Consider the following 12,973-nt stretch of genomic DNA (forward strand, 5'->3'; position numbering starts at 1 on the left):
TATAGAATTAAATTCTTAGATTTTGCTAAGAATTGTTTATTTGATAATATTTTTTGGGTGGACAAAATTGCAACTTTCACAAAGAAAATAACCTTAATAAATTATCAACAATGAATTGTTTTCTTAATTGGTCCAATTAATCATTATTAAGTTTTATTAATTTTTAGTTAGGTTTTTCGATGTTTGGATTATAGGGTAAAGAAATTAGGATTTGAGAAAGTTTGTTTAAAACTAAAAGAATAATTTTTAAATTTTATGTTATTTTAATGATTTACAAAATATATAAATAAGTTTTATTATAAAATAAATAAATTTAATTAGACCATCTAAAAAAAAATATCACTGACAACACGCAGGTTAGCATCTAGTTCAAGTAATTACTTTCCACTCTGCGAAGAGGTTTGGATTGCCATCTTGATTGTGAAACCCCTCGGGCATATTGATTGTTGTGTGAGTGTCGGCTTGCCTTATTGACTTTGGCAGGGGTTTGTTAGCTTTTTAGCGTGACTTTTCAATTCAAAATAGGGTAGGAAAAACAGACATTGTATTAGGTATCTTTCACTTAGCACACGTGAGTGACGTGACATGGGGATTGGGGAGACCTTTTAGCCCGTCTAGCACGTAAGAAAAAAAAAACGAAAAAGAAAACTTAGCAGGTCTAGCATGTTAGAGGAGGAGGAATGGTCCAGTCATTACTTGCAACTAAACGTCTATAAAATTAGTTATTTTTCACTATTTTCTTCTCCATTTTCTAATCTCCTGGTTTCACCTTAATCAAATATATTAGGTATCTTTCACTTAGAGCATCCGCATCCGCATCTGCAACTTTCATACTACTATATTTTACTATTTCAAAAAGTTATTTTATCAATTATATCATACCATTTTACAACATAACTAACATTTTAACTTTTATTTTTCTATTCTACTCATTAAAATAATATATATTACCCACTAAAATAATATAATATATAATTTTTCTGCTGCTGTTACAGTGCTACAGTGATCTTTTGGAATTAAAATATATTATAATTTTTACAATTGTGCTACAGTGCCATCCTACATTTAGGATGACATTGTAGCATAATTGCAAAAAAATTTGCAATTCTTAGATTTTACAAGTCCGGCTGCTGGGCTCTTTCTGTACCTTTACGCTAAATTTTCCCTATATTTTCAATTTACAATTGCCAATGAGAATGGAGTCTTTGGGCTGAATATTGCTAAATCCGGAGTTTATTTGCGTTATAGGCACTGTTCCAAATTATATAGGGAATTGAGAAAAGAGAGTGAATTTCGGCAATAGTGTTACTGAAATTCAACAAAAGTATGAGAGAGAAAGAGAAAAAGTAGGAGAGAGAAAATTTTGAATTTCGGTAATCACACTACCGAAATTCCTACGGCCCAAACCTGCTGGCCGAAAATCAATTGTGGCAATGCCATTACCGAAAATGGGAGAAAAAAACAAATAAATAATGGTTGCCGAAATCTGGGGAGGAATTATTAAAAAAAAAAAAATGCTATGTCTACAATATTTTTACAACATTTTCACAACAAATCATAGGTGATTAGTTATTATTAGTTCAAATTTGAATTTAACACTGAGATTACTTTTTTAATCCAACAATAACAACCTGTCACTTAAATTGTTTTGTAAAATATTGTAAAAATTGTGTGCACATATCATTTCTTAAAAAAAAAAAAAAAAAAAAAAGTGGGATGGATTTGTGGCAATGGCATTGCCGAAATAGGAGGGAATTTTTCCCCCTCTATTTCGGCAATGCCATTGCCACAAATCCATCCCACTTTTTTTTTTTTTTTAAAGAATGATATGTGCACACAATTTTTACAATATTTTTACAATAAATTTTAAGTGGTAGGTTGTTATTGTTGGATTAAAAAAGTAATCTCAGTGTTAAATTCAAATTTGAACTAATAATAACTAATCACCTATGATTTGTTGTGAAAATGTTGTAAAATATTGTGGACGTAGCATTTTTTTTTAATTCCTCCTAGATTTCGGCAACAATTATTTATTTATTTTTTTCCTCCCATTTTCGGCAATGGCATTGCCACAATTGATTTTCAGTCAGGAGGTTTGGGCAACAGGAATTTCGGTAATGTGATTACCGAAATTCAAAATTTTCTCTCTCCCACTTTTTCTTTTCTCTCTCATATTTTTGTTGAATTTTGGCAACACCATTGCCGAAATTCACTCTCTTTCCTCAATTTCCTAAATAACTTGGAACAATGCCTATAACGCAAATAAACTACGGATTTAGCAATATTCAGCCAAAAGACTCAATGGGAATGCCCTTAGCACAATTAATTAATAAATGTCAAATTTATTAAGCTACACGTGAGTGACATGACATTTGGAGACCTTTTAGCCTATCTAGCACGTAAGAGAAGAAGAAGAAGAAAAAAAAAAATAGTAGGTCTAGCACATTAGAGGAGGAGGAGAGATAGTTTAGCTAAACACCTATAAAATTAGTTATTTCTCCACTATTCTCTTCTCCATTTTCTATACTCTATGTTTCCCCTCAATCAAATAGACATTGTATTAGGTATCTTTCAGTTAGCACAATTGGTTAATAAATGTCAAATTTATTAAGCTACATGTGACTGACATGACATGGGGAGACCTTTTAGCATGTCTAGCACGGAAGGGAATAAATAAATAAAAAAAAAAAAAAACTTAGCAGGTCTAACATGTTAGAGGAGGAGGAGGGATAGTTCAGTCATTACCTGCAACTAAACGCCTATAAAATTAGTTATTTCTCCACTATTCTCTTCTCCATTTTCTATACTCTTTGTTTCACTTCAATCAAATTGACATTGTATTAGGTATCTTTCAGTTAGCACAATTGGTTAATAAATGTCAAATTTATTAAGCTACACGTGAGTGACATGACATGGGGAGACCTTTTAGCCTGTCTAGCACGTAAGAGAAGGAAGAAAAAAAAAAAAAAAAAAGGAAAAAAAGGGGGGGGGGGGGAAAAAAACAACTTAGCAAGTCTAGCACGTTAGAGGAGGAGGAGGGATAGTTCAGTCATTACCCACAACTAAACGCCTATAAAATTAGTTATTTCTCCACTATTCTCTTCTCTATTTTCTATCCTCTTTATATCACCTCAATCAAATGGACTCATATATGTCTATAACTAACAATGTGAACTATTTCCATTCCTTCCATATAGGGGATGATCATCGAAACCATTTTGTATGTTAACCCACGTATATTTATACTACTATTTAAGAGGCTTATTTTGTGTGGAATCCTTATTTTTTGGTTTAAAAATGTCCATACATCCACATGTTTAAGTAGAGACAAAACTAAAGGACAATCCAGTAAAAATAAAACTCCAACTCCCACTAAAACATTGCCTAAAAAATAAAGCCACTCTCTTATTGATTTTCAAAATTCTCTATCTACTTATAAATTATATTCTCAAAATAAAAATTATATATATAAAAAATAAAAACATAGATTTTTTTTTGGATTACAAAATAGGACCACAAAAAAAAAAAAGCCTCATTGCACGTGCAAAGCATGTGTAATGATGCTAGTTCCACTTAACCATTTTGGTTTCATAAACACACAAATCCAGTTTCATAGAAATTTTTCAAGGAGAAATATCAATCTCCAACTTTCATAAACAAACAACTCTAAAAGTAGGAAAAGCACAAAAATATTCAAATAGCAATTGGGAAATGTCGGAGGATAACCTACATGAACTCGACTGTTTCTACTTTCTACGTTCTAGTCGAGTCTGCCCCTAGCGCTGTTTAGTTTGATGTAAAAAATTTTAAGGAAAATATTTTCATAATTTACTATGTTTGCTTTGCAATAAAATTATCGGTCAAAAGTAAAATATTTTTAATCAAAAAAAAAAAAAACTAAAGGAAAAAACTGTAAAATATTTTACCCTTAAAAAATTGGTAAAACATTTTACACTTCGTTCTCAATTTCTACCCCTCTCTCACTTTCATCTCACTCACACAACCCATCTCGCACAAGGAAGCCTTTCTCTTTCTCACAATCACAGTGGCTCATCAGTTCCTCTCTTACACTTCCTTCAACGAAGCCCAAGGTTGCCAGCATCGCCACAAAGCCACTGCGAACCACCACCTGGGGTGGCTCTCACTTTCAAGTTTCTCTCTCTACCACAGTTTCTCCCTCTCTCCTTATTCATGTCTGCTAAGGCCGAAACCCAGGAGACCCATACCACCATTGATGGCAGTAGAGCACACGATGCCACCACAAATGATGGCCGTTGTTCTCTCTCTCTCTCTCTCTCTCTGTGTTCTTATTTCGGATTCTATGTGGGTAAGGGTCGTCAATGGGCCGGGTCGGGCTAGCCCGGCCCATTTTTACTTGGCCCAAGGGCACAATGGGCTGGGCATAATGGGCTATTAACTAGTTAACGGGTTGGGTCGGGCTAGGCCGAAAGAGAAAACCTCAACCCATGACCCTGCCCATGGGCAATGCCCATTTTGTCTTTAATGGGCTAGGTTACTAAGTTTGGCCTAATGGGCTACCCATGAGATTGTGTTAGCATATTATTTTATTATTTTTACAAATAAATAATCAATTTTTAATAAGGAAATAATCAATCTAGTTTTTTTAAAAGGAAAGAATCAAAGATTTTAATACTTAATTACAATTTTTTTTGTTGTCAAATCTATTTAATTTTTTTTTTTAAATAAGGCTTCAAATAGTTTTTTATTTTTATCTTTAATAAAAAAAAATCAAATGGTTAATTCAAATTTGCTAGACTACTAGAAAAATATATATTTAGTAAACTAAGTTTAGCACAATTACTTTAAGTATCTTAGTGGTTAGGAGAGTTTTCTTAAGAAATTCTATTATAATATCTCAAGATCAATTCTTTATACACTTCTTATATATTTTTGTTAAAAATTTTAAGTTATTGGACTGGGCAACGGGTTGGGCCAACAGGCTGGGTTACTGGGCTAGCCCACTGGGTGCCCATGGGCATAAAAACTAGCCCATGGCCTAACCCACTGGGCTAGTGGGTACCCATGAGCCTTAATAATAACGGGCTGGACCGCCCATTAGCCCGATGGGTTGCCGGGTTTTTGGGTCGGCCCGTGGGCCATGGGTTATTTGATGACCCTTATATGTGGGTTTGGGGATTGGGTTTCGTTTTGGGTTGTTAGGATCTGATGTTTTCAGCTTGGGTTTGAAAATCAGGAGTTTGGGCATGGTAGTTTGTAGATCTGTGGGTTTGGGTGTGTGCTCTGTTGAAAGTTTTTGTTTTGATTTGGTTTTTGGGTTTTCAAGCAAAAGATGGTTTATTGAATGAGCATTTTCAGGTTTTGTGTTTTTAGGATTTGTTGTTTGTGGAACTGATGTATGTGTTGATGTGGAGATGGATATTCTTGTGTGGTCAGTAAAGTGGTGGGTGGGTTTGTGTCAATTTGGTGGTAATCGGTGGATTGGTGCTTGGCTTTGATGGGTGGTTTGATTTGTGCATTTTCATTTTCATATGCACAGCTAATCACTGTAAAATGAAAATGTAAAATGAGAATATTTTCAGAGCGAAACAAACCGAGCGTAAGTCACATCATTAATTCCTTTACTTTCCTATAGCCACTCAAAAACCAAACAAATGGATTATGTGAATTCACCTAAAATATTAGCATATTATTGCTTAACTTCAATATATATCAATCAACAAAATTAATGCTTTTTATCAAAAAAAAAAAAAACAAAATTAATGCTAATTTCCATATTTTTATCTATACTATTTATAAGAGAATTTTTCTCTTTGTGTCAAGATAGTTAATACCGTACTGTACCGGTCGTATTGGCTGGTATGTACTGTATCAGTATGTATATCGGTATCGAAATATTAACGTTTTGTACCGGTTTAAATGCCGGCCGTATTGCCATGTACTGGCTATATCGGCCAATTTCGGACAATACCGGCTGGTATCGGGTGTACCGGTTAGTACAGGAAAAAAGTTTTTTTTTTTTTTTTTTAGTTTTGTAATTTTTGAATTTTTGTTAGGGCAAAATGGTAACTTACTTGCATTAACTTATTAGTATTATTTGTTTTCTTAGTATGCAATAGTAACTTTTAAGCTTTCTATTTTTTATATTGTGTTTTTTTTTTTTTTGTTTGTTTTAATTGATACTAAAGTCTAAAACCATGAATTATTAGTTCTGAATTGAGGAAATGTTTTATGGTAAACTTTTATATTTATTATAATGCACACACACACACACACATATTTATTTATTTATAAATATAATAAATAGCGGTAAACCCAAAACGGTACACCGGTATTGACTGGTATCGTACCGTTGACTAAACTGATATAGCCTCTAGTACGTTATTGACTCTCTTACTTTGTGTTGGATTTTATATAATTTAGAAATACCCCTAAACTTTATATTTAACTAGGAAAAATCTTGAGGGCAATTGGGTAAAAATTTATCTCTAACTTCATTTAAAATGCCTACAAAATAAGGTATTTTCTTACTAATTAATGACTTCAAAGCAAACTTTTCTAAAATTTAAATAAAAAAAAATTATCATACTAGACAAAAAAAATAAAAATAAAAATCTTATTGCACACGCATAGGGTGTATGATGAAGCTAGTTTTACATAAGAATTTAGCCAATAATCATAACTCTAACAGGTGTCAATTATAGGATGAGTTTTGAGTACATGTTGCTTGTAGCCTTGTAGTTGAAGAGAGTGGTGCCACAACTGCCAATCTAACAATGGATCTGGGCTGAGGTGTTACGGATGATATTGTAAGTGAGGTATTTGTGGCTTAGTATAATGCACACGTGATACGATTTTTTTTTTTTTTTTGAAACCAAACAATTCATTCACTCATTAATATGTAAAAAAATCTTAATACAACGCATCCACAGCAGGTGGTGGAGAGTCTTCCATCCAATACATTTCATCACTAATATTCCTAGCATGTTGAGCTACAGAGTGTGCAACCATATTAGTATATTACCACTCCTTTTAATGCAGCTGATTGAAGCACATTGTAGCCCACAAACAAGGTTTTGGATGTCTTCAAAAATGTGTCCCAGCAAGGAGTTGTTCTCTGCAGAGCATGATATTGCATTCATCACCAATGTATTATCCCCTTCAATGGCCAATCTTGAGAAACCAACTTCAATAGAGAACTCAACATCTCTCCTACACGCCAAAGCGTCAGCTTCTACACTGTTATGAACCAAAGGACCCTTAACCGACATCCCAGCCATCACCTCACCCTCTTTATTGCGGATAATTGCCCTAAATCCAGAACAATTAAGATTAGAAAAGATTGCTGCATCAAATTTCAGCTTATAGACTGATGGAGGTGGTGGTTTCTAGGAAATTCTAGTAGGTGTCATGACTAGTATAGCAGTAAGCTGAACCTGTGGTTTTTTGTACTCATCAAGATAGTCTAGTGCTTTTTTATTCAATCACCTTGGATCCATCATCTGTCCTCCATGCACCATCTTGTGTCTTTGATTCCATATAAGCCATGATTGAACAAGAAACAACTCAAAATCTGCATCAGATAACCTGTCAAACAGAATTTCAAATGGCTAAATAATATCACATTGGTTAGTTTAACACTTTTGCAGATTGATTGAACTTCTTGCCCACACATCTTGAGTAGCACCACACTCCCATATAGCATGAATGGTAGATTCCAAAAGAGATTTGCAGCAATGACACACCGGATCTGATATGATTTTTCTTCAAGCAAGGTTGACAAGAGTTGGTAGAATTTCATGGCAAGCCCTCCATCCAAAAACCTTAATTTTATTAGGCACTCGTAGCTTCCACAACTTCTTCCAAATCTGCAAACCACCAGGACCCCTTTAACTCTCTACCTAATCCTCTTTTAGCATCACCCTTCTTGCTATATAATATCCAGACCTAACTGAATACAGTTCCTTCCTATTGTGCAGCCACACCACAGGATCAGATACTTGTCTATGGCTCAAATGAATTTTGCAAATAGCTTCAGCATCCTCCCTATGGAAACTAGATATGATAACATCACGCCTCCAACAATGTGATATTGAATCAATAAGATCGGACTCCAGCCATTCCTCACTTTCCTCTTAAGCTGGGTGAAGAATTTTATTTGCTGGATAGTTAGGAATCCACTAATCCTTATGCACTCTAATGGACACACCATTTCCTACCCTCAAACAACAACCACTCTTCAAAATTGGTAGTGCAACCGCCATACTTTTCCACACATAAGAACTACTAGGTGAGTCCACAGCATCTAGGAAATGACACCTTGGAAAGTACCAAGCTTTGAAACACTTAAAAAGGAGTGAATCATGGCCATGCAATAGTCTCCACCCTTGCTTAGCTAGCATAGCAAGGTTGAAGCTTCTCAAATCCTGAAATCCCATCCCACCATCATTCTTTGGTTGAAATAAACTATCCCACCTCTTCTAATGAACTTTCTTCTCATCCCCTACTTGAACCCACCAAAATTTAGCACATAAAGCATTTAGCTCATCACACAACTTCAATGGCAATTGGAAAACTCCCATAGCATAAGTGGGAATGGATTGAGCAACTGCCTTAATAAGCACCTCCTTTCCAGCCTTAGACAACATCTTGCCTTTCCAACATTGCAACTTTTTCCAAACTCGATCCTTTAAAAAAGAAATGGTTTGGTATTTTGCTTGACCCACCAAAGTTGGTAATCCCAGATAGGATTCAAACCGCTCCACCTCCTTTAAACCTAGGACTGACACAATCTCCACTTTTTCACTAGCAAGGGTATTACTATTGAAAAAGACTAACGGCTTTTCCATATTAATACATTGGCCAGATGCACTGGTATAAGTTTGCAAAACTTCATTGACCATAGCAACCTCACTTTGTGTGGCTCGGCAAAAAAGTAAAGAATCATCAGCAAATATTAGGTTTGAAATTTTAGGCGCCCTTCTGCATATAGAAACACCCTTAATATGTCCCTTCACTTTTGCCTTAGCTAGTAAGGAAGTAAACCCCTTAGCACACAAAAGGAATAGATATGGTGATAAAGGATCACCTTGGTGAATCCCTCTAGTTGGATGGATATTGCCTTAGGGTTTACCATTAAAGAGAGCAGAAAAAGGTGTAGTTACACAACCTATCACCCAATTGATCCACTTTTTAGGAAAACCCAATTTAGCCATTATACCATGCAAGAAAGGCCATTCAACCATATCATATGCTTTACTAATGTCAAGCTTCAATGCCAGTGACCCTTTTTTACCTTTTTTCCAGGAGTGCATAGTGTGCAAAGTCTCATATGCCACTAGAACATTATCAGTTATCAATTGCCCTAGAGCAAGAGCACTCTGAGTAGGGGAGATAATATCTGGGAGGATCTGTTTCAACCAGTTAGCCAACAGCTTGGCAATAATTTTATAAATGACATTACAGAGACTAATAAGCCGAAAATCAGACATTTTCTCAGGTCTCTTCACTTTAGGAATCAACACAATATTAGTATGATTAATACCAGGAATCATGATACCAGAATTCAGATAATCCAATACAGTAGTAACTACATTATCACTCACAACATGCCAGAATTTTTGGTAAAAGAGAGCATTCATACCATCAGGTCTAGGAGCCTTAGTAGGTTCTATCTGAAACAATGCTGCCTTAATCTCATCAGCCATAAAATCACTGGACAATAACTGTTGCATGTCTGGAGTCATCTTATGTTGTACTGCACTCAAACAATCATCAATCTGATCACATGCACCTGCATTAAACAAACTCTCAAAATAAGTTATTGCCATATTAGCTATTTCTTCCATCTCTTCAACCCAAATGCCATCTAAATTTTTAACTCCCTGTATATGGTTCTGCGGCCTTCGTTCTGTTGCTTTGGAGTGAAAAAACTTAGTGTTTTTATCCCCTATTTCATCCAAGAAATTTTGGATCTCTGGGCCCAAAATATCTCCTGCTTCAGTAGTAGTTCATCCAAGGCTTTCCCTTAAAAATTCAGCTTTCGACTGCTTAGTGGGTTCTTCAATGTTTAGCTTCTCCAATTGCTTTTGAAGTTTCTTAATCTTTTCATTATTCGGGTTTGTTTTTGAAGATCCCCACGCCCTCAACACCTCCCTACAAGTAGCAATTTTCTCTTTAATCATGGCTAGCCTGTGCACATCATTCCCATCAGCATTCCATGCACCTTTTACTACATCATCACAGTCCTCCAATAACAACCATGCTTCCTCAAATTTAAAGCTTCGATTCTGAGTTTGGAGAATTATAGGGAGATGATCAAGGCATGGGGAGAGAAATGAGTCATAGTACTAAGCTAGAACATTTCTCTCCACGCCTTTGTTGTTACTTCATTGTCCAACTGAAGTTTAGTATTTGCCTTGCCATGTCTTTTATTGTTCCAAGTATACTAATAACCTCTATATCCCAAGTCTTCAAGCTGACAAACCTCCAAAACTGGTCGGAAAGCATCAATTTGGTTCACTTGAGCCGATCATTTATTGAGCTTCTCAGATGACTAAAGTATAGCATTAAAATCTCCAATACAAAGCCATGGACCTTCCACAAAAGATTTAAGATGGGATAGCAACTCCCATGACTTGTTTCTTTGAGTAGCTTCAAGCCAACCACAAAAACATGTCAACCACCAAATAAACCCATCATCTTCTAGCACTCTCACCATAATATGGTTTGTTGTGAAATTTATTAATTCCAACTGCACATCATTCTTCCAAATTAACGCCAATCCTCCTCCTAGGTCAGGTTGTTAAAAAATAATTCTATTAGGGTAAGGTAGTTCACCATACAGCTTCTCAAATCCTTCTTTATCTAATCATGTTTCCATAAGAAAATAAATAGTGGGAGCTTGTTCCCTCACAATTTTGCTAAGGTTACGACATGTTCAAGGGTTCCCAAGCCCTTGGCAATTCCAGCTTAGGAGCCTTATTGCTTCCAGCAAGGGTGTTAGTCCACCCCCACTGATGTATCATCAATTTTCTTTTTTCCCCCATCTACTCTCCCTCTCTTCACAGTCCGTGTAGTCTCCTCTTCCTGAAGTTTGGAAAGGGAACCAGCTTGCGTACAAGGACTTTTCCCTAATAGAGGTATACCCGTTGCCCTGATTCCACCAAGCCCGTATTCCATTTTAATAATCCTAGTCCATGTAGATTTTGACTTAGTGGGGTTTAGCCCACTTAGCCCATCAACTTGCTTTTCCAACACAAGCTCTATATTGGATTTTGAATTCCCCACCTATGAGTCCATGATAATAGGGACAGGATTTCCTTTATCTGCAGCCTCATTCTCGATACAATTATTGTCAAGTATAACCTCTGTTTTTGAATTTGAAAGCTGAGCATCCACATCCGAAACAATAGGGATAGAGTTCCTTGTATCCGTATCTTCTGTTCCTTTTTTCTCGGCTCCTATCTGCTGGGTTGCAACACTTATCCCATGATTCTTGGAATTATCTTCATGTTGGATATTTTCCATGCCATGAATTTCAGGTGTCATCATCATCCCTGTACCTACTGGCTGGTTGTTCCCTAAGCTACCCTTCCATGGTGGTGATCTTGGTCGTCCACCAGAATCATTGAACCACTCACTATACTGATATTCCTCAACTCCTTCATTTTTTTTTCGGCTGCGAAGTGGCTTGCACAATGACTTAGATCATGCCCGAGAAGACCACAAAAATGGCAAAAGATTAGCAACCTCTTGTACTTAAACTTCACCCATGTTCGCACACCCTCCGAATCAGGTATAAAACCCCCACGCTGCAATGGCTTAGAAATAGGTAAGGCAATACAAACCCTCACAAACAGATTTGGAGTATCTTGTCTTCTCCTCCATTCAACTTCCTCCACACTGCCCAGTCTGTTACCTACCTCTGTTGCCACTTGGGGAGAGACCATATCAAAAGGGCTGCCCTAGATTTGAACCCGAAGAGACACATGATCTAGTATAATATTACTTGCATTCATCCCTTTACGCCATCTAGTAAGCATCAACAGTTGGTTATCAAAGGTTCACGACCCCCATCTCAAAATACGACTCATATCGAATTCAGACTGAAACTTAAACTAAAAAAGATTCGTACCAACTTCTACGATCTTTAAATCCATATTCAATCCCTATGCTCTCTGTAGAGTATTCATGGCTGCCCTTTTATTAAAGGCCTTACATATCAGGAACTTACCAATGAGGCTCAAGTTGCAACTTTCAATCTCAGTCAATCTACCCTCATTAGAAATCTCAATAACTTCTTCCTCTTCTGTTGTTAACTTCATATTCTCCAAGCTATCGATCATGTCTTTCGCCATGATAATATAATAAATAAAAATAGAAAATTCAGACCCTTAGGATGAAACCAAGGGAGAGAGAGACTCATAAAAAATGAGAGAGAGAGCTCCTACAGAGAGGAGAGTTTCTGTGACATGAATTGTATCAACTACTATCAAGTGAAAAAAAGATACAAATCGTAGATAAGTATTAATCATATTTATGAATCGTATGCTATACGTATCATATAAAATCGAGTGACAACTGTACAGAAACAAATGGCTTAGATTTACTTGTGCAAAACATCTAGGATCATACATATAAAACCACAATTGTCTATGTGGTAGGCAACTGGTAATAGAGAAAAAGTTGTGGGTCCATGTGAAAGTAACAGATAATTAATCATAATCAATTATGAGAAAAATTTTTGTTCAAATTATGACAAAAATTATGAGACGTTCTATGTCCATAATATTTTTATAACAAATTCTAGTTAGCAAGTTGTTACAAGTTTTTAATTTGAATCTACAACTGAAATTACTTTGTTGCCCACTAATAACAGCAAGTAACAACTTGCCACATAAAATTTGTTATGAAAATGTTGTAAATGTAGCGTTTCTCCTTTTTATATGGTACTAAAATTACGCTTATTTATGAGAAAGGGAATTGAAAGAAA

The 12,973-nt window shown here is 35.6% G+C and overlaps 1 protein-coding gene across 1 annotated transcript in view; it reads right to left on the reverse strand.

Moving 5' to 3' along the window:
* LOC111985860 (G-type lectin S-receptor-like serine/threonine-protein kinase RKS1) overlaps window positions 1-12,973 on the reverse strand; it is a 60,809-nt gene that overhangs the window by 12,558 nt on the left and 35,278 nt on the right.

The sequence above is a fragment of the Quercus suber genome, unplaced genomic scaffold (assembly GCF_002906115.3).
Source record: "Quercus suber isolate HL8 unplaced genomic scaffold, Cork oak 2.0 scaffold_2, whole genome shotgun sequence".
NCBI lineage: Eukaryota > Viridiplantae > Streptophyta > Magnoliopsida > Fagales > Fagaceae > Quercus > Quercus suber.